Here is a 24,521-nt window from a genome sequence, read left to right as displayed (position 1 = left end):
AGCCGATGCATTTTGGGTTTTGTTGTAAAAGAATAAAAATACTATCCATCCTTTCCTTTTTTTCCGGCAACAAGCGATGTTACAAAGATATCATAGCACACAGTGAGATTGAGTGAAAGAAGAGGCACTGAGGCTGGCGTGCAGCACTCCACAGCTCTTGTTATTGTAATCCAGACAGGGGGCGGAAGGAGAAAAGTATGAAGGAATTGCGATGAGACCAACTCTTCTATGTGTCTGCATTTCATGGAAAAAGGATATATTGAATACTCATGGCCGGTTAGCTCAGTTGGTTAGAGTATGGTGCTACTAATGCCAAGGTCGCGGGTTCGATCCCTGTACGGGCCAGGTTGCATTTTTTCTCAAACTAAACACTTTTTTTCTCATTTAATCAAGCTCTTATAAATCCATACACTATGTTGCTCCAGTATAAGTTCACTTTCCATTAGTCCTTCTTTTGCCACTGCTGACCAAAGCTCAAGCCGGCAGCGCCAGTAGAACAACACAAGTGCAAGGGATTGTCTCTCCAAGATGGAGACACTGCCTCAGACTATGTCTCGTGAGAGGTGGAGGGAGACCAAGAGCTGATTATTAGATGCGTGGGGATAAGAGGAACATAACTCAGGTGAACAGATTCTGGATAGTGATGCTATAGCTAGGATCAGCAACGTTCCAGGGGAAAGGATAGGAAAATAATTAGGTGACAGAAGTATAGAAGTGGCTACAAGGGGGTGTGTCTCTTAAGAGGGCCGAAAGATACACTGAAGGCGAAGGTGAAGTAAAAGAAGAAAGAAAGATCAAAGGAAGTCGACAGTGATTGAGAGAAAACTCACAAAGGCAAATTGAGCAAAAGACAAGGCCTGGGGAGTTAGACTACTTCAATGCAAATTTACGCCGCAGATGAGCATGACAACTGACCCTTGTACAGTGGTGCTGAAACAATTTTCAGTGTGGTGGTGCTGCCATCAAAGGGCTTCTGAAAATCCAGGAATCATACAAAGAACAAGTCCTGAGGAATGAGCCACTCACATTTAGAAAGAGTGGTGATGCGTTGGTTACTTATTGGTAATCTTCATTAGCCTTAGTCCATTGCGTCCTTGTAACAGTCATTACAAAGTAAGGTGATGTCACCTTCCAACAGGAAGAAAGAACAGGAGGATCCTTAAATGCTAGCCCCATGCACCCAACCTGGGTGCCAAGCCCTTGCCAAAGGACTGATGGGAAGGTGGGCAGGATGTAATGTTTGTGACAAGGACAAGATGGACTAAGGGTAATGCAGAGTTCAAAACATTGGTACTCAAATGCAAAACAGAAAAATTATTAAGCCATAATGCTTGACAAATGTATGCTGTGAGGACCAAGTAGCTACCTTAGGAATTTCCTAGATTGTTACTCACTGGAATTCAACCCAGGAGGTGGCCATTCCTCTCGTAGACCATCTCTGAACTGGAAGATATTCTAAAAAGCCTTGCAAAGCCAGAAAAATTGACAACTTAATCCACCTACTCAGAGTCATAAAAGTCACCTTCTTGTCTTTTCCAGGCTGTCCAAAAGTCACAAACAAGGAGTCGGTTTTCCTGAACTGCAGAGGCCTGGTGACATAAATGAAAAGAGCTCTTTAAACATCAAGTGTATTCAGCAAATGTTCCTCCGGAGAGGAAGGAGAGGGAATGAAAGAAGGAGGAATTATTTCCTAAGATCTATCAAAAATAGACTTAACCTTTGCAGCAAAGGTAAGGTTAGGCCTTAAATTTACCCCATCTTCCAAAGTATCAAATGAAGAGAGGACAGCATTTTAAGGCTCCCAGCTCCCCAATTGTTCTCAGCAAGGTGATAGGAAATAGGAAAATAACTTTAAAGGAAACAATCTTTAAGTCTACAGTATCCAGATCCTCAAAGAGATAAAATTGCAAAGCCTATAAAAGAGTAGGAAGATTCTGAGTTGGAGAAAAGGGATTTTTCAACTGGTATTACAATTGACAAAAGATCAGAACAGTCTAGACACCAAAGATTGTAACATCGACGAAGGTACAGAAAAGTCCCTAAAAACCTTTATCGCAAAGCAATGAGCTTTCAGAGTGGAAAGAGATTCAAGTGAAACCAATTCAGAAGAAAATGCAAAATAGCAGACAAACTACAGGTTGGTGCCAAAAGATCATGAGCAGAACATCACGTCTCAAAAGACTTCCAGTTCTTTGAGTAAGACTTCGAAGTAGAAGGCCTGCTGGAGTGCTGAATTAACTCCACTAAGGAAGAGGAAAGACCCTTTGCTAGCAGTCCAGAGTTCTCAACCTCCAAAGCGATAGAGTGAGTTGGAGCAAGAAGGTCAGGGACGACGTTCTGAGAGAGACAAACTTGAGCAGTACCCAAGGAGGTAGAAGAGCCAGTGGTTCAGAAGAGGAAACCATGACATCTCTGGCCAATAAGGGCCCACAAGAATAAAGTTCCCTCCCCCCTGCTGAGACTTGAAGAGAACCATCTGGATCAATAAAAAGTGGGGGAATGTATAAAGGAAACTTCTCAGCCACTTTATCACCAATACGTCCACTACCTAGGCTCCTTGTTCCAGAAACCTGGATCAGAATCGACAAAGATGAGCATTGTCCTTGTTTGAAAAGAGATCCAGAAAGGTTTTCACAAACTCTCGGCATATCTCTCAAAACAAAGACCTGGATAACGTCAACTCCAGCAAATTTGGAAACCTCCAGCTGTCTGCCATCACATTGTCGGTGCCCTTGATGTGTACTGCCGACGTGTGCAACAGGTTGATCTCTGCCCAATAACCCAATTGTTCTGCTATTGCATTGAGGGATTTTGAATGCATGCTTCACTGTTGGTTAATGTAAAAGACAGCTACCTTATTCTCTGTCTTTACTATCACATTTTTTTGAGACAGATGATGATGGGAAAACTTCAAAGCCCTGAAGATTACCATCAACTCCATCTAATTCCATGACCTCCGACTCTCTAGGAAAGACCACTTGAATCGACAGGATCAGTCCAACACAGTAGCTCTCCAGCCAGGTTTGCTGGCATCTGTTGCGAGGAATTCAGAAGCATCCAGATGTATTAGTGTCCACTTAGACCAGTGGTCTTCAAACTCTTTAATGCCGCATCCACCCAATGGGAAAAAAAAACATTGGTGCCTCCCCTCTGAATTGTCCACAATTCTTCTATTAAATTGACACTGTTTAAATATGTCTAGACCTATTTAAACATTGCAGTTACGTTCTGTTACTGTTTTAAAAATGCAATCAAATACATGACCCCAAATATAGTATTCTGGTCAGGCAGGCCCTACTAACCAATTGCAGCGTCATGCTCTGCTGAGTAAACTGATCTCACGACAGTGAGGAATGCACAGGCCGGGTGGTGCCCGGCGCACGAAAGCGCGCCTTCTTGTGTTGTACGTCTCTTCGCGCAAATGCAAACTCAGATTTCCTGCACTGTGGTCGGCAGGAGAGACATGGGAAGGCGCAGTAGGGAAGGCTTGAGCAACAAACCGTTGGCTATGTTTTGTTGTTACTTTGTTGACATGAGCTCAAGTAATTTGAAGCAGAAGGAACGGCCAGACCTAAAAAAAAACTCTCTTACCTCCAACACCGAATAACCACTATAATTATAATATCTCAAAAGCAGCTGGCCTTGTAAACTTAATGACCAAGCAAGCCGATGCATTTTGGGTTTTGTTGTAAAAGAATAAAAATACTATCCATCCTTTCCTTTTTTTCCGGCAACAAGCGATGTTACAAAGACATCACAGCACACAGTGAGATTGAGTGAAAGAAGAGGCACTGATGCTGGCGTGCAGCACTCCACAGCTCTTGTTATTGTAATCCAGACAGGGGGCGGAAGGAGAAAAGTATGAAAGAATTGCAATAGTGAGACCAACTCTTCTCTGTATCTGCATTGTATAGAAAAAGGATATCTTTAGTACTCATGGCTGTTTAGCTCAGTTGGTTAGATCGTAGTGCTAATAACGCCAAGGTTGCGGGTTTGATCCCCGTACGGGCTAGGTTGCATTTTTTCTCTCAACTAAACTCTTTTTTTCTCTTTTAATGAAGCTCTTATAAATCCATACACTCTGTTGCTCCAGTATACGTTCACTTTCCATTAGTCCTTCTTTTGCCACTGCTGACCAAAGCTCAAGCTGGCAGCGCCAGTAGAACAGCACAAGTGCAAGGGATTGTCTCTCCAAGATGGAGACACTGCCTCAGAGTATGTCTCGTGAGAGGTGGAAGGAGCCCAAGAGCTGATTATTAGATGCGTGGGGATAAGAGGAACATAACTCAGGTGAACAGATTCTGGACAGTGATGCTATAGCTAGGATCAGCAACGTTACAGGGGAAAGGATAGGGAAATAATTAGGTGAGAGAAGTATAGAAGTGGCTACAAGGGGGTGTGTCTCTTAAGAGGGCCGAAAGATACACTGAAGGCGAAGGTGAAGTGAAAGAAGAAAGAAAGATCAAAGAAAGTCGACAGTGATTGAGAGAAAACTCACAAAGGCAAATTGAGCAAAAGACAAGGCCTGGGGAGTTAGACTTCTTCAATGCAAATTTACGCCGCAGATGAGCATGACAACTGACCCTTGTCCAGTGGTGCTGAAACACTTTTCAGTGTGGTGGTGCTGCCATCAAAGGGCATCTGAAAATCCAGGAATCAAACAAAGAACAAGTCCTGCGGAATGAGCCACGCACATTCAGAAAGAGTGGTGATTCGTTGGTTACTTATTGGTAATCTTCATTAGCCTTAGTCCATTGCGTCCTTGTGACAGTCATTACAAAGTAAGGTGATGTCACCTTCCAACAGGAAGAAAGAACAGGAGGATCCTTAAATGCTAGCCCCATGCACCCAACCTGGGTGCCAAGCCCTTGCCAAAGGACTGATGGGAAGGTGGGGCAGGATGTAATGTTTGTAACAAGGACAAGATGGACTAAGGGTAATGCAGAGTTCAAAACATTGGTACTCAAATGCAAAACAGAAAAATTATTAAGCGATAATGCTTAACAAATGTATGCTCTGAGGACCAAGTAGCCACCCAAGGAATTTCCTAGATTGTTACTCACTGGAATTCAACCCAGGAGGTGGCCATTCCTCTCGTAGACCATCCCTGAACTGGAAGATATTCTAAAAAGCCTTGCAAAGCCAGAAAAATTGACAACTTAATCCACCTACTCAGAGTCATAAAAGTCACCTTCTTGTCTTTTCCAGGCTGTCTAAAAGTCACAAACAAGGAGTCAGTTTTCCTGAACTGCAGAGGCCTGGTGACATAAATGAAAAGAGCTCTTTAAACATCAAGTGTATTCAGCAAATGTTCCTCCGGAGAGGAAGGAGAGGGAATGAAAGAAGTAAGAATTATTTCCTAAGATCTATCAAAAATAGACTTAACCTTTGCAGCAAAGGTAAGGTTAGGCCTTAAAGTTACCCCATCTTCCAAAGTATCAAATGAAGAGAGGACAGCATTTTAAGGCTTCCAGCTCCCCAATTGTTCTCAGCAAGGTGATAGCAAATAGGAAAATAACTTTATAGGAAACAATCTTTAAGTCTACAGTATCCAGATCCTCAAAGAGATAAAATTGCAAAGCCTATAAAATAGTAGGAAGATTCTGAGTTGGAGAAAAGGGATTTTTCACCTGGTCTTTCCATTGACAAAAGATCAGAACAGTCTAGACACCAGAGATTGTAACATCGGTGAAGGTTCAGAAAAGTCCCTAAAAGCCTTTATCGCAAAGCAATGAGCTTTCAGAGTGGAAAGAGATTCAAGTGAAACCCATTCAGAAGAAAATGCAAAATAGCAGACAAACTACAGGTAGGTGCCAAAAGATCATGAGCAGAACATCACGTCTCAAAAGACTTCCAGTTCTTTGAGTAAGACTTCGAAGTAGAAGGCCTGCTGGAGTGCTGAATTAACTCCACTAAGGAAGAGAAAGACCCTTTGCTAGCAGTCCAGACTTCTCAACCTCCAAAGTGATAGAGGGAGTTGGAGCAAGAAGGTCAGGGACGACGTTCTGAGAAAGACACACTTGAGCAGTACTCAAGGAGGAAGAAGAGCCAGGGGTTCAGAAGAGGAAACCATGACATCTCTGGCCAATAAGGGCCCACAAGAATAAAGATCCCTCCCCCTGCTGAGACTTGAAGAGAACCATCTGGATCAATAAAAAGGGGGGGAATGTATAAAGGAGACTTCTCAGCCACTTTATCACCAATACGTCCACTACCTAGGCTCCTTGTTCCGGAAACCTGGATCAGAATCGACAAAGATGAGCATTGTCCTTGTTTGAAAAGTGATCCAGAAAGGGTTTCACAAACTCTCGGCATATCTCTCAAAACAACGACCTGGATAACGTCAACTCCAGCAAATTTGGAAACCTCCAGCTGTCTGCCATCACATTGTCGGTGCTCTTGATGTGTACTGCCGACGTATGCAACAGGTTGATCTCTGCCCAATAACCCAATTGTTCTGCTATTGCATTGAGGGATTTTGAATGCATGCTTCACTGTTGGTTAATGTAAAAGACAGCTACCTTATTCTCTGTCTTTACTAGCACATTTTTTTGAGACAGATGATGATGGGAAAACTTCAAAGCCCTGAAGATTACCATCAACTCCATCTATTTCCATGACCTCCGACTCTCTAGGAAAGACCACTTTAATCGACAGGATCAGTCCAACACAGTAGCTCTCCAGCCAGGTTTGCTGGCATCTGTTGCGAGGAATTCAGGAGCATCCAGGTGTATTAGTGTCCACATAGACCAGTGGTCTTCAAACTCTTTAATGCCGCATCCACCCAATGGGAAAAAAAAACATTGGTGCCCCCCTCTGAATTGTCCACAATTCTTCTATTAAATTGACACTGTTTAAATATGTCTAGACCAATTTAAACATTGCAGTTAAGTTCTGTTACTGTTTTAAAAATGCAATCAAATACATGACCCCAAATATACTGTTCGGGTCAGGCAGGCCCTACTAACCAATTGCAGCGTCATGCTCTGCTGAGTAAACTGATCTCACGGCAGTGAGGAATGCACAGGCCGGGTGGTGCCCGGCGCACTAAAGCGCGCCTTCTTGTGTTGTACGTCTCTTCGCGCAAATGCAAACTCAGATTTCATGCACTGTGGTCGGCAGGAGAGACATGGGAAGACGCAGTAGGGAAGGCTTGAGCAACGAACAGTTGGCTATGTTTTGTTGTTACTTTGTTGACATGAGCTCAAGTAATTTGAAGCAGAAGGAACGGCCAGACCTAAAAAAAACTCTCTTACCTCCAACGCCGAATAACCACTATAATTATAATATCTCAAAAGCAGCTGGCCTTGTAAACTTAATGACCAAGCAAGCCGATTCATTTTGGGATTTGTTTGAAAGAATAAAAATACTATGCATCCTTTCCTTTTTTTCCGGCAACAAGCGATGTTACAAAGATATCACAGCACACAGTGAGATTGAGTGAAAGAAGAGGCACTGAGGCTGGCGTGCAGCACTCCACAGCTCTTGTTATTGTAATCCAGACAGGAGGCGGAAGGAGAAAAGTATGAAGGAATTGCGATAGTGAGACCAACTCTTCTATGTATCTGCATTTTATGGAAAAAGGATATCATTAGTACTCATGGCCGGTTAGCTCAGTTGGTTAGAGTATAGTGCTAATAACGCCAAGGTCGTGGGTTCGCTCCTCGTAAGGGCCAGGATGCGTTTTTACTTTCAACTAAACTCTTTTTTTCTCATTTAATCAAGCTCTTATAAATCCATACACTCTGTTGCTCCAGTATACGTTCACTTTCCATTAGTCCTTCTTTTGCCACTGCTGACCAAAGCTGAAGCCGGCAGCGCCAGTAGAACAACACAAGTGCAAGGGATTGTCTCTCCAAGATGGATACACTGCCTCAGACTATGTCACGTGAGAGGTGGAGGGAGTCCAAGAGCTGATTATTAGATGCGTGGGGATAAGAGGAACATAACTCAGGTGAACAGATTCTGGATAGTGATGCTATAGCTAGGATCAGCAACGTTACAGGGGAAAGGATAGGAAAATTATTAATTGACAGAAGTATAGAAGTGGCTACAAGGGGGTGTGTCTCTTAAAAGGGCCGAAAGATACACTGAAGGCGAAGGTGAAGTGAAAGAAGAAAGAAAATCAAAGGAAGTCGACAGTGATTGAGGGAAAACTCACAAAGGCAAATTGAGCAAAAGACAAGGCCTGGGGAGTTAGACTACTTCAATGCAAATTTACGCCGCAGATGAGCATGACAACTGACCCTTGTCCAGTGGTGCTGAAACAATTTTCAGTGTGGGGGTGCTGCCATCAAAGGGCTTCTGAAAATCCAGGAATCATACAAAGAACAAGTCCTGCGGAATGAGCCACGCACATTCAGAAAGAGTGGTGATGCGTTGGTTACTTATTGGTAATCTTCATTAGCCTTAGTCCATTGCGTCCTTGTGACAGTCATTACAAAGTAAGGTGATGTCACCTTCCAACAGGAAGAAAGAACAGGAGGATCCTTAAATGCTAGCCCCATGCACCCAACCTGGGTGCCAAGCCCTTGCCAAAGGACTGATGGGAAGGCGGGCAGGATGTAATGTTTGTGACAAGGACAAGATGGACTAAGGGTAATGCAGAGTTCAAAACATTGGTACTCAAATGCAAAACAGAAAAATGATTAAGCGATAATGCTTGACAAATGTATGCTCTGAGGACCAAGTAGCCACCCTAGGAATTTCCTAGATTGTTACTCACTGGAATTCAACCCAGGAGGTGGCCATTCCTCTCGTAGACCATCCCTGAACTGGAAGATATTCTAAAAAGCCTTGCCAAGCCAGAAAAATTGACAACTTAATCCACCTACTCAGAGTCATAAAAGTCACCTTCTTGTCTTTTCCAGGCTTTCCAAAAGTCACAAACAAGGAGTCGGTTTTCCTGAACTGCAGAGGCCTGGTGACATAAATGAAAAGAGCTCTTTAAACATCAAGTGTATTCAGCAAATGTTCCTCCGGAGAGGAAGGAGAGGGAATGAAAGAAGGAATAATTATTTCCTAAGATCTATCAAAAATAGACTTAACCTTTGCAGCAAAGGTAAGGCTAGACCTTAAAGTTACCCCATCTTCCAAATTATCAAATGAAGAGAGGACAGCATTTTAAGGCTCCCAGCTCCCCAATTGTTCTCAGCAAGGTGATAGGAAATAGGAAAATAACTTTATAGGAAACAATCTTTAAGTCTACAGTATCCAGATCCTCAAAGAGAAAAAATTGCAAAGCCTATAAAAGAGTAGGAAGATTCTGAGTTGGAGAAAAGGGATTTTTCAACTGGTCTTACAATTGACAAAAGATCAGAACAGTCTAGACACCAGAGATTGTAACATCGACGAAGGTACAGAAAAGTCCCTAAAAACCTTTATCGCAAAGCAATGAGCTTTCAGAGTGGAAAGAGATTCAAGTGAAACCCATTCAGAAGAAAATGCAAAATAGCAGACAAACTACAGGTAGGTGCCAAAAGATCATGAGCAGAACATCACGTCTCAAAAGACTTCCAGTTCTTTGAGTAAGACTTCGAAGTAGAAGGCCTGCTGGAGTGCTGAATTAACTCCACTAAGGAAGAGGAAAGACCCTTTGCTAGCAGTCCAGACTTCTCAACCTCCAAAGCGATAGAGTGAGTTGGAGCAAGAAGGTCAGTGACGACGTTCTGAGAGAGACACACTTGAGCAGTACCCAAGGAGGTAGAAGAGCCAGGGGTTCAGAAGAGGAAACCATGACATCTCTGGCCAATAAGGGCCCACAAGAATAAAGTTCCCTCCCCCCTGCTGAGACTTGAAGAGAACCATCTGGGTCAATAAAAAGGGGGGGAATGTATAAAGGAGACTTCTCAGCCACTTTATCACCAATACGTCCACTACCTAGGCTCCTTGTTCCGGAAACCTGGATCAGAATCGACAAAGATGAGCATTGTCCTTGTTTGAAAAGAGATCCAGAAAGGGTTTCACAAACTCTCGGCATATCTCTCAAAACAACGACTTGGATAACGTCAACTCCAGCAAATTTGGAAACCTCCAGCTGTCTGCCATCACATTGTCGGTGCCCTTGATGTGTACTGCCGATGTATGCAACAGGTTGATCACTGGCCAAAATCTCAATTGTTCTGCTATTGCATTGAGGGATTTTGAATGCATGCTTCACAGTTGGTTAATGTAAAAGACAGCTACCTTATTCTCTGTCTTTACTAGCACATTTTTTTGAGACAGATGATGATGGGAAAACTTCAAAGCCCTGAAGATTACCATCAACTCCATCTATTTCCATGACCTCCGACTCTCTAGGAAAGACCACTTTAATCGACAGGATCAGTCCAACACAGTAGCTCTCCAGCCAGGTTTGCTGGCATCTGTTGCGAGGAATTCAGGAGCATCCAGGTGTATTAGTGTCCACATAGACCAGTGGTCTTCAAACTCTTTAATGCCGCATCCACCCAATGGGAAACAAAAACATTGGTGCCTCCCCTCTGAATTGTCCACAATTCTTCTATTAAATTGACACTGTTTAAATATGTCTAGACCTATTTAAACATTGCAGTTAAGTTCTGTTACTGTTTTAAAAACGCAATCAAATACATGAGCCCAAATATACTATTCTGGTCAGGCAGGCCCTACTAACCAATTACAGCGTCATGCTCTGCTGAGTAAACTGATCTTACGACAGTGAGGAATGCACAGGACGGGTGGTGCCCGGCGCACGAAAGCGCACCTTCTTGTGTTGTACGTCTCTTCGCGCAAATGCAAACTCAGATTTCCTGCACTGTGGTCGTCAGGAGAGACATGGGAAGGCGCAGTAGGGAAGGCTTGAGCAACGAACCGTTGGCTATGTTTTGTTGTTACTTTGTTGACATGAGCTCAAGTAATTTGAAGCAGAAGGAACGGCAAGACCTAAAAAAAACTCTCTTACCTCCAACGCCGAATAACCACTATAATTATAATATCTCAAAAGCAGCTGGCCTTGTAAACTTAATGACTAAGCAAGCCGATGCATTTTGGGTTTTGTTGTAAAAGAATAAAAATACTATCCATCCTTTCCTTTTTTTCCGGCAACAAGCGATGTTACAAAGATATCACAGCACACAGTGAGATTGAGTGAAAGAAGAAGCACTGAGGCTGGCGTGCAGCACTCCACAGCTCTTGTTATTGTAATCCAGACAGGGGGCGGAAGGATAAAAGTATGAAGGAATTGCGATAGTGAGACTAACTCTTCTATGTATCTGCATTTCATGCAATACGGATAACTGTCGTACTCATGGCCGGTTAGCTCAGTTGGTTAGAGCGTGGTGCTAATAATGCCAAGGTCGAGTGTTTGATCCCCATACGGGCCAGGTTGCATTTTTTCTCTCAACTAAACTCTTTTTTTCTCATTTAATCAAGCTCTTATAAATCCATACACTCTGTTGCTCCAGTATACGTTCACTTTCCATTAGTCCTTCTTTTGCCACTGCTGACCAAAGCTCAAGCCGGCAGAGCCAGTAGAACAACACAAGTGCAAGGGATTGTCTCTCCAAGATGGAGACACTGCCTCAGACTATGTCTCGTGAGAGGTGGAGGGAGACCAAGAGCTGATTATTAGATGCGTGGGGATAAGAGGACCATAACTCAGGTGAACAGATTCTGGATAGTGATGCTATAGCTAGGATCAGCAACGTTACAGGGGAAAGGATAGGAAAATAATTAGGTGACAGAAGTATAGAAGTGGCTACAAGGGGGTGTGTCTCTTAAGAGGGCCGAAAGATACACTGAAGGCGAAGGTGAAGTGAAAGAAGAAAGAAAGATCAAAGGAAGTCGACAGTGATTGAGAGAAAACTCACAAAGGCAAATTGAGCAAAAGACAAGGCCTGGGGAGTTAGACTACTTCAATGCAAATTTACGCCGCAGATGAGCATGACAACTGACCCTTGTCCAGTGGTGCTGAAACAATTTTCAGTGTGGGGGTGCTGCCATCAAAGGGCTTCTGAAAATCCAGGAATCATACAAAGAACAAGTCCTGTGGAATGAGCCACGCACATTCAGAAAGAGTGGTGATGCGTTGGTTACTTATTGGTAATCTTCATTAGCCTTAGTCCATTGCGTCCTTGTGACAGTCATTACAAAGTAAGGTGATGTCACCTTCCAACAGGAAGAAAGAACAGGAGGATCCTTAAATGCTAGCCCCATGCACCCAACCTGGGTGCCAAGCCCTTGCAAAAGGACTGATGGGAAGGTGGGCAGGATGTAATGTTTGTGACAAGGACAAGATGGACTCAGGGTAATGCAGAGTTCAAAACATTGGTACTCAAATGCAAAACAGAAAAATTATTAAGCGATAATGCTTGACAAATGTATGCTCTGAGGACCAAGTAGCCACCCTAGGAATTTCCTAGATTGTTACTCACTGGAATTCAACCCAGGAGGTGGCCATTCCTCTCGTAGACCATCCCTGAACTGGAAGATATTCTAAAAAGCCTTGCAAAGCCAGAAAAATTGACAACTTAATCCACCTACTCAGAGTCATAAAAGTCACCTTCTTGTCTTTTCCAGGCTGTCCAAAAGTCACAAACAAGGAGTCGGTTTTCCTGAACTGCAGAGGCCTGGTGACATAAATGAAAAGAGCTCTTTAAACATCAAGTGTATTCAGCAAATGTTCCTCCGGAGAGGAAGGAGAGGGAATGAAAGAAGGAAGAATTATTTCCTAAGATCTATCAAAAATAGACTTAACCTTTGCAGCAAAGGTAAGGCTAGGCCTTAAAGTTACCCCATCTTCCAAATTATCAAATGAAGAGAGGACAGCATTTTATGGCTCCCAGCTCCCCAATTGTTCTCAGCAAGGTGATAGGAAATAGGAAAATAACTTTATAGGAAACAATCTTTAAGTCTACAGTATCCAGATCCTCAAAGAGATAAAATTGCAAAGCCTATAAAAGAGTAGGAAGATTCTGAGTTGGAGAAAAGGGATTTTTCAACTGCTCTTACAATTGACAAAAGATCAGAACAGTCTAGACACCAAAGACTGTAACATCGACGAAGGTACAGAAAAGTCCCTAAAAACCTTTATTGCAAAGCAATGAGCTTTCAGAGTGGAAAGAGATTCAAGTGAAACCCATTCAGAAGAAAATGCAAAATAGCAGACAAACTACAGGTAGGTGCCAAAAGATCATGAGCAGAACATCACGTCTCAAAAGACTTCCAGTTCTTTGAGTAAGACTTCGAAGTAGAAGGCCTGCTGGAGTGCTGAATTAACTCCACTAAGGAAGAGGAAAGACCCTTTGCTAGCAGTCCAGACTTCTCAACCTCCAAAGCGATAGAGTGAGTTGGAGCAAGAAGGTCAGGGACGACGTTCTAAGAGAGACACACTTGAGCAGTACCCAAGGAGGTAAAAGAGCCAGGGGTTCAGAAGAGGAAACCATGACATCTCTGGCCAATAAGGGCCCACAAGAATAAAGTTCCCTCCCCCTGCTGAGACTTGAAGAGAACCATCTGGATCAATAAAAAGGGGGGGGAATGTATAAAGGAGACTTCTCAGACACTTTATCATTAATACGTCCACTACCTAGGCTCCTTGTTCCGGAAACCTGGATCAGAATCGACAAAGATGAGCATTGTCCTTGTTTGAAAAGAGATCAAGAAAGGGTTTCACAAACTCTTGGCATATCTGTCAAAACAACGACACTCATAACGTCAACTCCAGCAAATTTGGAAACCTCCAGCTGTCTGCCATCACATTGTCGGTGCCCTTGATGTGTACTGCCCGTATGCAACAGGTTGATCTCTGCCCAATAACCCAATTGTTCTGCTATTGCATTGAGGGATTTTGAATGCATGCTTCACTGTTGGTTAATGTAAAAGACAGCTACCTTATTCTCTGTCTTTATTAGCACATTCTTTTGAGACAGATGATGATGGGAAAACTTCAAAGCCCTGAAGATTACCATCAACTCCATCTATTTCCATGACCTCCGACTCTCTAGGAAAGACCACTTGAATCGACAGGATCAGTCCAACACAGTAGCTCTCCAGCCAGGTTTCCTGGCATCTGTTGCGAGGAATTCAGGAGCATCCAGGTGTATTGGTGTCCACTTAGACCAGTGGTCTTCAAACTCTTTAATGCCGCATCCACCCAATGAAAAAAAAATACATTGGTGCCTCCCCTCTGAATTGTCCACAATTCTTCTATTAAATTGACACTGTTTAAATATGTCTAGACCTATTTAGACATTGCAGTTAAGTTCTGTTACTATTTTAAAAATGCAATCAAATACATGACCCCAAATATACTATTCTGGTCAGGCAGGCCTTACTAACCAATTGCAGCGTCATGCTCTGCTGAGTAAACTGATCTCACGACAGTGAGGAATGCACAGGCCAGGTGGTGCCCGGCGCACGAAAGCGCGCCTTCTTGTGTTGTACGTCTCTTCGGGGAAATGCAAACTCAGATTTCCTGCACTGTGGTCGGCAGGAGAGACATGGGAAGGCGCAGTAGGGAAGGCTTGAGCAACGAACCGTTGGCTATGTTTTGTTGTTACTTTGTTGACATGAGCTCAAGTAATTTGAAGCAGAAGGAACGGCCAGACCTAAAAAAAACTCTCTTACCTCCAACGCCGAATAACCACTATAATTATAATATCTCAAAAGCAGCTGGCCTTGTAAACTTAATGACCAAGCAAGCCGATACATTTTGGGTTTTGTTGTAAAAGAATAAAAATACCATCCATCCTTTCCTTTTTTCCCGGCAACAAGCGATGTTACAAAGATATCACAGCACACAGTGAGATTGAGTGAAAGAAGAGGCACTGAGGCTGGCGTGCAGCACTCCACAGCTCTTGTTATTGTAATCCAGACGGGGCGGAAGGAGAAAAGTATGTAGGAATTGCGATAGTGAGACCAACTCTTCTATGTATCTGCATGTCCTGGACTAAGGATAACATTAGTACTCATGGCCGGTTAGCTCAGTTGTTTAGAGCGTGGTGTCAATAATGCCAAGGTTGTGGGTTCGGTCCACATTTGGGCCAGGTTGATTTTTTCTCTCAACTAAACTCTTTTTTTCTCATTTAATCAAGCTCTTATAAATCCATACACTCTGTTGCTCCAATATACGTTCAATTTCCATTAGTCCTTCTTTTGCCACTGCTGACCAAAGCTCAAGCCGGCAGCGCCAGTATAACAACACAAGTGCAAGGGATTGTCTCTCCAAGATGGAGACACTGCCTCAGACTATGTCTAGTGAGAGGTGGAGGGAGACCAAGAGCTGATTATTAGATGCGTGGGGATAAGAGGAACATAACTCAGGTGAACAGATTCTGGATAGTGATGCTATAGCTAGGATCAGCAACGTTACAGGGAAAAGGATAGGAAAATAATTAGGTGACAGAAGTATAGAAGTGGGTACAAGGGGGTGTGTCACTTAAGAGGGCCGAAAGATACACTGAAGGCGAAGGTGAAGTAAAAGAAGAAAGAAAGATCAAAGGAAGTCGACAGTGATTGAGAGAAAACTCACAAAGGCAAATTGAGCAAAAGACAAGGCCTGGGGAGTTAGACTACTTCAATGCAAATTTACGATCAGATGAGCATGACAACTGACCCTTGTACAGTGGTGCTGAAACAATTTTCAGTGTGGGGGTGCTGCCATCAAAGGGCTTCTGAAAATCCAGGAATCATACAAAGAACAAGTCCTGCGGAATGAGCCACGCACATTCAGAAAGAGTGGTGATGCGTTGGTTACTTATTGGTAATCTTCATTAGCCTTAGTCCATTACGTCCTTGTGACAGTCATTACAAAGTAAGGTGATGTCACCTTCCAACAGGAAGAAAGAACAGGAGGATCCTTAAATGCTAGCCCCATGCACCCAACCTGGGTGCCAAGCCCTTTCCAAAGGACTGATGGGAAGGTGGGCAGGATGTAATGTTTGTGACAAGGACAAGATGGACTAAGGGTAATGCAGAGTTCAAAACATTGGTACTCAAATGCAAAACAGAAAAATTATTAAGCGATAATGCTTGACAAATGTATGCTCTGAGGACCAAGTAGCCACCCTAGGAATTTCCTAGATTGTTACTCACTGGAATTCAACCCAGGAGGTGGCCATTCCTCTCGTAGACCATCCCTGACCTGGAAGATATTCTAAAAAGCCTTGCAAAGCCAGAAAAATTGACAACTTAATCCACCTACTCAGAGTCATAAAAGTCACCTTCTTGTCTTTTCCAGGCTGTCCAAAAGTCACAAACAAGGAGTCGGTTTTCCTGAACTGCAGAGGCCTGGTGACATAAATGAAAAGAGCTCTTTAAACATCAAGTGTATTCAGCAAATGTCCCTCCGGAGAGGAAGGAGAGGGAATGAAAGAAGGAAGAATTATTTCTTAAGATCTATCAAAAATAGACTTACCCTTTGCAGCAAAGGTAAGGCTAGGCCTTAAAGTTACCCCATCTTCCAAAGTATCAAATGAAGAAAGGACAGCATTTTAAGGTTCCCAGCTCCCCAATTGTTCTCAGCAAGGTGATAGGAAATAGGAAAATAACTTTATAGGAAACAATCTTTATGTCTACAGTATCCAGATCCTCAAAGAGATAAAATTGCAAAGCCTATAAAAGAGTAGGAAGATTCTGAGTTGGAGAAAAGGGATTTTTCAACTGGTCTTACAATTGACAAAAGATCAGAACAGTCTAGCCGCCAAAGATTGTAACATCGACGAAGGTACAGAAAAGTCTCTAAAAACCTTTATCGCAAAGCAATGAGCTTTCAGAGTGGAAAGAGATTCAAGTGAAACCCATTCAGAAGAAAATGCAAAATAGCAGACAAACTACAGGTAGGTGCCAAAAGATCATGAGCAGAACATCACGTCTCAAAAGACTTCCAGTTCTTTGAGTAAGACTACGAAGTAGAAGGCCTGCTGGAGTGCTGAATTAACTCTATTAAGGAAGAGGAAAGACCCTTTGCTAGCAGTCCAGACTTCTCAACCTCCAAAGCGATAGAGTGAGTTGGAGCAAGAAGGTCGGGGACGACGTTCTGAGAGAGACACACTTGAGCAGTACCCAAGGAGGTAGAAGAGCCAGGGGTTCAGAAGAGAAAACTATGACATCTCTGGCCAATAAGGGCCCACAAGAATAAAGTTCCCTCCCCCCTGCTGAGACTTGAAGAGAACCTTCTGGATCAATAAAAAGTGGGGGAATGTATAAAGGAGACTGCTCAGCCACTTTTTCACCAATACGTCCACTACCTAGGCTCCTTGTTCCGGAAGCCTGGATCAGAATCGACAAAGATGAGCATTGTCCTTGTTTGAAAAGAAATCCGGAAAGGGTTTCACAAACTCTCGGCATATCTCTCAAAACAACGACCTGGATAACGTCAACTCCAGCAAATTTGGAAACCTCCAGCTGTCTGCCATCACATTGTCGGTGCCCTTGATGTGTACTGCCGACGTGTGCAACAGGTTGATCTCTGCCCAATAACCCAATTGTTCTGCTATTCCATTGAGGGATTTTGAAAGCATGCTTCACTGTTGGTTAATGTAAAAGACAGCTACCTTATTCTCTGTCTTTACTAGCACATTTTTTTGAGACAGATGATGATGGGAAAACTTCAAAGCCCTGAAGATTACCACCAACTCCATCTATTTCCATGACCTCCGACTCTCTAGGAAAGACCACTTGAATCGACAGGATCAGTCCAACACAGTAGCTCTCCAGCCAGGTTTGCTGGCATCTGTTGCGAGGAATTCAGGAGCATCCAGGTGTATTAGTGTCCACTTAGACCAGTGGTCTTCAAACTCTTTAATGCCGCATCCACCCAATGGGAAAAAAAAACATTGGTGCCTCCCCTCTGAATTGTCCACAATTCTTCTATTAAATTGACACTGTTTAAATATGTCTAGACCTATTTAAACATTGCAGTTAAGTTCTGTTACTGTTTTAAAAATGCAATCAAATACATGACCCCAAATATACTATTCTGGTCAGCCAGGCCCTACTAACCAATTGCAGCGTCATACTCTGCTGAGTAAACTGATCTCACGACAGTGAGGAATGCACAGGCCGGGTGGTGCCCAGCGCACGAAAGCGCGCCTTCTTGTGTTGTACGGCTCTTCGCGCAAATGCAAACTCAGATTTCCTGCACTGTGGTCGGCAGGAGAGACATGGGAAGGCGTAGTAGGGAAGGCTTGAGCAACGGACCGTTGGCTATGTTTTGTTGTTACTTTGTTGACATGAGCTCAAGTAATTTGAAGCAGAAGGAACGGCCGGACCTAAAAAAAACTCTCTTACCTCCAACGCCGAATAACCACTATAATTATAATATCTCAAAAGCAGCTGGCCTTGTAAACTCAATGACCGAGGAAGCCGATACATTTTGGGTTTTGTTGTAAAAGAATAAAAATACTATCCATCCTTTCTTTTTTTTCCGGCAACAAGCGATGTTACAAAGATATCACAGCACACAGTGAGATTGAGTGAAAGAAGAGGCACTGAGGCTGGCGTGCAACACTCCACAGCTCTTGTTATTGTAATCCAGACAGGGGGCGGACGGAGAAAAGTATGAAGGAATTGCGATAGTGAGACCAACTCTTCTATGTATCTGCATGTCATGGACAAAGGATATCTTTAGTACTCATGGCCGGTTAGCTCAGTTGGTTAGAGCGTGGTGCTAATAACGCCAAGTTCGTGGGTTCGATCCCCGTACAGGCCAGCTTGCATTTTTTCTCTCAACTAAACTCTTTTTTTCTCATTTAATCAAGCTCTTATAAATCCATACACTCTGTTGCTCCAGTATACGTTCACTTTCCATTAGTCCTTCTTTTGCCACTGCTGACCAAAGCTCAAGCCGGCAGCGCCAGTAGAACAACACAAGTGCAAGGGATTGTCTCTCCAAGATGGAGACTCTGCCTCAGACTATGTCTCGTGAGAGGTGGAGGGAGACCAAGAGCTGATTATTAGATGCGTGGGGATAAGAGGAACATAACTCAGGAGAACAGATTCTGGATAGTGATGCTATAGCTAGGATCAGCAACGTTACAGGGAAAAGGATAGGAAAATAATTAGGTGACAGAAGTATAGAAGTGGCTACAAGGGGGTGTGTCTCTTAAGAGGGCCGAAAGATACACTGAAGGCGAAGGTGAAGTAAAAGAAGAAAGAAAGATCAAAGGAAGTCGACAGTGATTGAGAGAAAACTCACAAAGGCAAATTGAGCAAAAGACAAGGCCTGGGGAGTTAGACTACTTCAATGCAAATTTACGCTCAGATGAGCATGACAACTGACCCTTGTACAGTGGTGCTGAAACAATTTTCAGTGTGGGGGGTGCTGCCATCAAAGGGCTTCTGAAAATCCAGGAATCATACAAAGAACAAGTCCTGCGGAATGAGCCACGCACATTCAGAAAGAGTGGTGATGCGTTGGTTACTTATTGGTAATCTTCATTAGCCTTAGTCCATTGCGTCCTTGTGACAGTCATTACAAAGTAAGGTGATGTCACCTTCCAACAGGATGAAAGAACAGGAGGATCCTTAAATGCTAGCCCCATGCACCCAACCTGGGTGCCAAGCCCTTTCCAAAGGACTGATGGGAAGGTGGGCAGGATGTAATGTTTGTGACAAGGACAAGATGGACTAAGGGTAATGCAGAGTTCAAAACATTGGTACTCAAATGCAAAACAGAAAAATTATTAAGCGATAATGCTTGACAAATGTATGCTCTGAGGACCAAGTAGCCACCCTAGGAATTTCCTAGATTGTTACTCACTGGAATTCAACCCAGGAGGTGGCCATTCCTCTCGTAGACCATCCCTGAACTGGAAGATATTCTAAAAAGCCTTGCAAAGCCAGAAAAATTGACAACTTAATCCACCTACTCAGAGTCATAAAAGTCACCTTCTTGTCTTTTCCAGGCTGTCCAAAAGTCACAAACAAGGAGTCGGTTTTCCTGAACTGCAGAGGCCTGGTGACATAAATGAAAAGAGCTCTTTAAACATCAAGTGTATTCAGCAAATGTTCCTCCGGAGAGGAAGGAGAGGGAATGAAAGAAGGAAGAATTATTTCTTAAGATCTATCAAAAATAGACTTAACCTTTGCAGCAAAGGTAAGGCTAGGCCTTAAAGTTACCCCATCTTCCAAAGTATCAAATGAAGAAAGGACAGCATTTTAAGGCTCCCAGCTCCCCAATTGTTCTCAGCAAGGTGATAGGAAATAGGAAAATAACTTTATAGGAAACAATCTTTAAGTCTACAGTATCCAGATCCTCAAAGAGATAAAATTGCAAAGCCTATAAAAGAGTAGGAAGATTCTGAGTTGGAGAAAAGGGATTTTTCAACTGGTCTTACAATTGACAAAAGATCAGAACAGTCTAGGCACCAAAGATTGTAACATCGATGAAGGTACAGAAAAGTCTCTAAAAACCTTTATCGCAAAGCAATGAGCTTTCAGAGTGGAAATAGATTCAAGTGAAACCCATTCAGAAGAAAATGCAAAATAGCAGACAAACTACAGGTAGGTGCCAAAAGATCATGAGCAGAACATCACGTCTCAAAAGACTTCCAGTTCTTTGAGTAAGACTACGAAGTAGAAGGCCTGCTGGAGTGCTGAATTAACTCCATTAAGGAAGAGAAAGACCCTTTGCTAGCAGTCCAGACTTCTCAACCTCCAAAGCGATAGAGTGAGTTGGAGCAAGAAGGTCGGGGACGACGTTCTGAGAGAGACACACTTGAGCAGTACCCAAGGAGGTAGAAGAGCCAGGGGTTCAGAAGAGAAAACTATGACATCTCTGGCCAATAAGGGCCCACAAGAATAAAGTTCCCTCCACCCTGCTGAGACTTGAAGAGAACCATCTGGATCAGTAAAAAGTGCGGGAATGTATAAAAGAGACTTCTCAGCCACTTTATCACCAATACGTCCACTACCTAGGCTCCTTGTTCCGGAAGCCTGGATCAGAATCGACAAAGATGAGCATTGTCCTTGTTTGAAAAGAGATCCAGAAAGGGTTTCACAAACTCTCGGCATATCTCTCAAAACAACGACCTGGATAACGTCAACTCCAGCAAATTTGGAAACCTCCAGCTGTCTGCCATCACATTGTCGGTGCCCTTGATGTGTACTGCCGACGTGTGCAACAGGTTGATCTCTGCCCAATAACCCAATTGTTCTGCTATTCCATTGAGGGATTTTGAATGCATGCTTCACTTTTGGTTAATGTAAAAGACAGCTACCTTATTCTCTGTCTTTACTAGCACATTTTTTTGAGACAGATGATGATGGGAAAACTTCAAAGCCCTGAAGATTACCATCAACTCCATCCAGTGCTTTAAATGGGCCGGTACTCTCCGGTACTGAGTACCGGCACTTTTTTATTTTGAGAGGGAGAGTACCGGCATATCTCAGGAAAAACGTAATACTTTTAATTGGAGAGTACCGGCACTTCTCAGAAACAAGCAGGTACTCTATTACAGAGTACCTGCACTTCTATTTTTCCACTTAAAGCACTGACTCCATCTATTTCCATGACCTCCGACTCTCTAGGAAAGACCACTTGAATCGACAGGATCAGTCCAACACAGTAGCTCTCCAGCCAGGTTTGCTGGCATCTGTTGCGAGGAATTCAGGAGCATCCAGGTGTATTAGTGTCCACTTAGACCAGTGGTCTTCAAACTCTTTAATGCCGTATCCACCCAATGGGAAAAAAAAACATTGGTGCCTCCCCTCTGAATTGTCCACAATTCTTCTATTAAATTGACACTGTTTAAATATGTCTAGACCTATTTAAACATTGGAGTTAAGTTCTGTTACTGTTTTAAAAATGCAATAAAATACATGACCCCAAATATACTATTCTGGTCAGGCAGGCCCTACTAACCAATTGCAGCGTCATGCTCTGCTGAGTAAACTGATCTCACGACAGTGAGGAATGCACAGGCCGGGTGGTGCCCAGCGCACGAAAGCGCGCCTTCTTGTGTTGTACGGCTCTTCGCGCAAATGCAAACTCAGATTTCCTGCACTGTGGTCGGCAGGAGAGACATGGGAAGGCGCAGTAGGGAAGGCTTGAGCAACGAACCGTTGGCTATGTTTTGTTGTCACTTTGTTGACATGAGCTCAAGTAATTTGAAGCAGAAGGAACGGCCGGACCTAAAAAAACTCTCTTACCTCCAACGCCGAATAACCACTATAATTATAATATCTCAAAAGCAGCTGGCCTTGTAAACTCAATGACCAAGCAAGCCGATGCATTTTGGGTTTTGTTGTAAAAGAATAAAAATACTATCCATCCTTTCTTTTTTTTCCGGCAACAAGCGATGTTACAAAGATATCACAGCACACAGTGAGATTGAGTGAAAGAAGAGGCACTGAGGCTGGCGTGCAGCACTCCACAGCTCTTGTTATTGTAATCCAGACAGGGGGGGGAAGGAGAAAAGTATGAAGGAATTGCGATAGTAAGACCACCTCTCCTATCTATCTGCATTACATGGAAAAGGGATATCTGTAGTACTCATGGCTGGTTAGCTCAGTTGGTTAGAGCGTGGTGCTAATAACGCCAAGGTCGCGGGTTCGATCCCCGTACGGGCCAGGTTGCATTTTTTCTCTCAACTAAACTCTTTTTTTCTCATTTAATCAAGCTCTTATAAATCCATACACTCTGTTGCTCCAGTATACGTTCACTTTCCATTAGTCCTTCTTTTGCCACTGCTGACCAAAGCTCAAGCCGGCAGCGCCAGTAGAACAACACAAGTGCAAGGGATTGTCTCTCCAAGATGGAGACTCTGCCTCAGACTATGTCTCGTGAGAGGTGGAGGGAGACCAAGAGCTGATTATTAGATGCGTGGGGATAAGAGGAACATAACTCAGGAGAACAGATTCTGGATAGTGATGCTATAGCTAGGATCAGCAACGTTACAGGGAAAAGGATAGGAAAATAATTAGGTGACAGAAGTATAGAAGTGGCTACAAGGGGGTGTGTCTCTTAAGAGGGCCGAAAGATACACTGAAGGCGAAGGTGAAGTAAAAGAAGAAAGAAAGATCAAAGGAAGTCGACAGTGATTGAGAGAAAACTCACAAAGGCAAATTGAGCAAAAGACAAGGCCTGGGGAGTTAGACTACTTCAATGCAAATTTACGCTCAGATGAGCATGACAACTGACCCTTGTACAGTGGTGCTGAAACAATTTTCAGTGTGGGGGGTGCTGCCATCAAAGGGCTTCTGAAAATCCAGGAATCATACAAAGAACAAGTCCTGCGGAATGAGCCACGCACATTCAGAAAGAGTGGTGATGCGTTGGTTACTTATTGGTAATCTTCATTAGCCTTAGTCCATTGCGTCCTTGTGACAGTCATTACAAAGTAAGGTGATGTCACCTTCCAACAGGATGAAAGAACAGGAGGATCCTTAAATGCTAGCCCCATGCACCCAACCTGGGTGCCAAGCCCTTTCCAAAGGACTGATGGGAAGGTGGGCAGGATGTAATGTTTGTGACAAGGACAAGATGGACTAAGGGTAATGCAGAGTTCAAAACATTGGTACTCAAATGCAAAACAGAAAAATTATTAAGCGATAATGCTTGACAAATCTATGCTCTGAGGACCAAGTAGCCACCCTAGGAATTTCCTAGATTGTTACTCACTGGAATTCAACCCAGGAGGTGGCCATTCCTCTCGTACACCATCCCTGAACTGGAAGATATTCTAAAAAGCCTTGCAAAGCCAGAAAAATTGACAACTTAATCCACCTACTCAGAGTCATAAAAGTCACCTTCTTGTCTTTTCCAGGCTGTCCAAAAGTCATAAACAAGGAGTCGGTTTTCCTGAACTGCAGAGGCCTGGTGACATAAATGAAAAGAGCTCTTTAAACATCAAGTGTATTCAGCAAATGTTCCTCCGGAGAGGAAGGAGAGGGAATGAAAGAAGGAAGAATTATTTCTTAAGATATATCAAAAATAGACTTAACCTTTGCAGCAAAGGTAAGGCTAGGCCTTAAAGTTACCCCATCTTCCAAAGTATCAAATGAAGAAAGGACAGCATTTTAAGGTTCCCAGCTCCCCAATTGTTCTCAGCAAGGTAATAGGAAATAGGAAAATAACTTTATAGGAAACAATCTTTAAGTCTACAGTATCCAGATCCTCAAAGAGATAAAATTGCAAAGCCTATAAAAGAGTAGGAAGATTCTGAGTTGGAGAAAAGGGATTTTTCAACTGGTCTTACAATTGACAAAAGATCAGAACAGTCTAGGCACCAAAGATTGTAACATCGATGAAGGTACAGAAAAGTCTCTAAAAACCTTTATCGCAAAGCAATGAGCTTTCAGAGTGGAAATAGATTCAAGTGAAACCCATTCAGAAGAAAATGCAAAATAGCAGACAAACTACAGGTAGGTGCCAAAAGATCATGAGCAGAACATCACGTCTCAAAAGACTTCCAGTTCTTTGAGTAAGACTACGAAGTAGAAGGCCTGCTGGAGTGCTGAATTAACTCCATTAAGGAAGAGAAAGACCCTTTGCTAGCAGTCCAGACTTCTCAACCTCCAAAGCCATAGAGTGAGTTGGAGCAAGAAGGTCGGGGACGACG

General features: G+C 43.2%; 3 non-coding genes across 3 annotated transcripts; all 3 read left to right on the top strand.

Moving 5' to 3' along the window:
• Nucleotides 1-271: 271 nt before the first annotated feature.
• TRNAS-ACU (transfer RNA serine (anticodon ACU)) lies at nucleotides 272-345 on the top strand. Its single transcript has one exon. It is a non-coding gene; the product is annotated as a tRNA-Ser (tRNA).
• An 18,251-nt stretch (nucleotides 346-18,596) lies between these two features.
• TRNAI-AAU (transfer RNA isoleucine (anticodon AAU)) lies at nucleotides 18,597-18,670 on the top strand. The gene has a single exon. It is a non-coding gene; the product is annotated as a tRNA-Ile (tRNA).
• A 3,787-nt stretch (nucleotides 18,671-22,457) lies between these two features.
• TRNAI-AAU (transfer RNA isoleucine (anticodon AAU)) lies at nucleotides 22,458-22,531 on the top strand. Its single transcript has one exon. It is a non-coding gene; the product is annotated as a tRNA-Ile (tRNA).
• Nucleotides 22,532-24,521: the final 1,990 nt, after the last annotated feature.

The sequence above is a fragment of the Pleurodeles waltl genome, chromosome 12 (assembly GCF_031143425.1).
Source record: "Pleurodeles waltl isolate 20211129_DDA chromosome 12, aPleWal1.hap1.20221129, whole genome shotgun sequence".
Taxonomy (NCBI): Eukaryota; Metazoa; Chordata; class Amphibia; order Caudata; family Salamandridae; genus Pleurodeles; species Pleurodeles waltl.
This window is presented reverse-complemented; position numbering and strand designations above follow the sequence as displayed.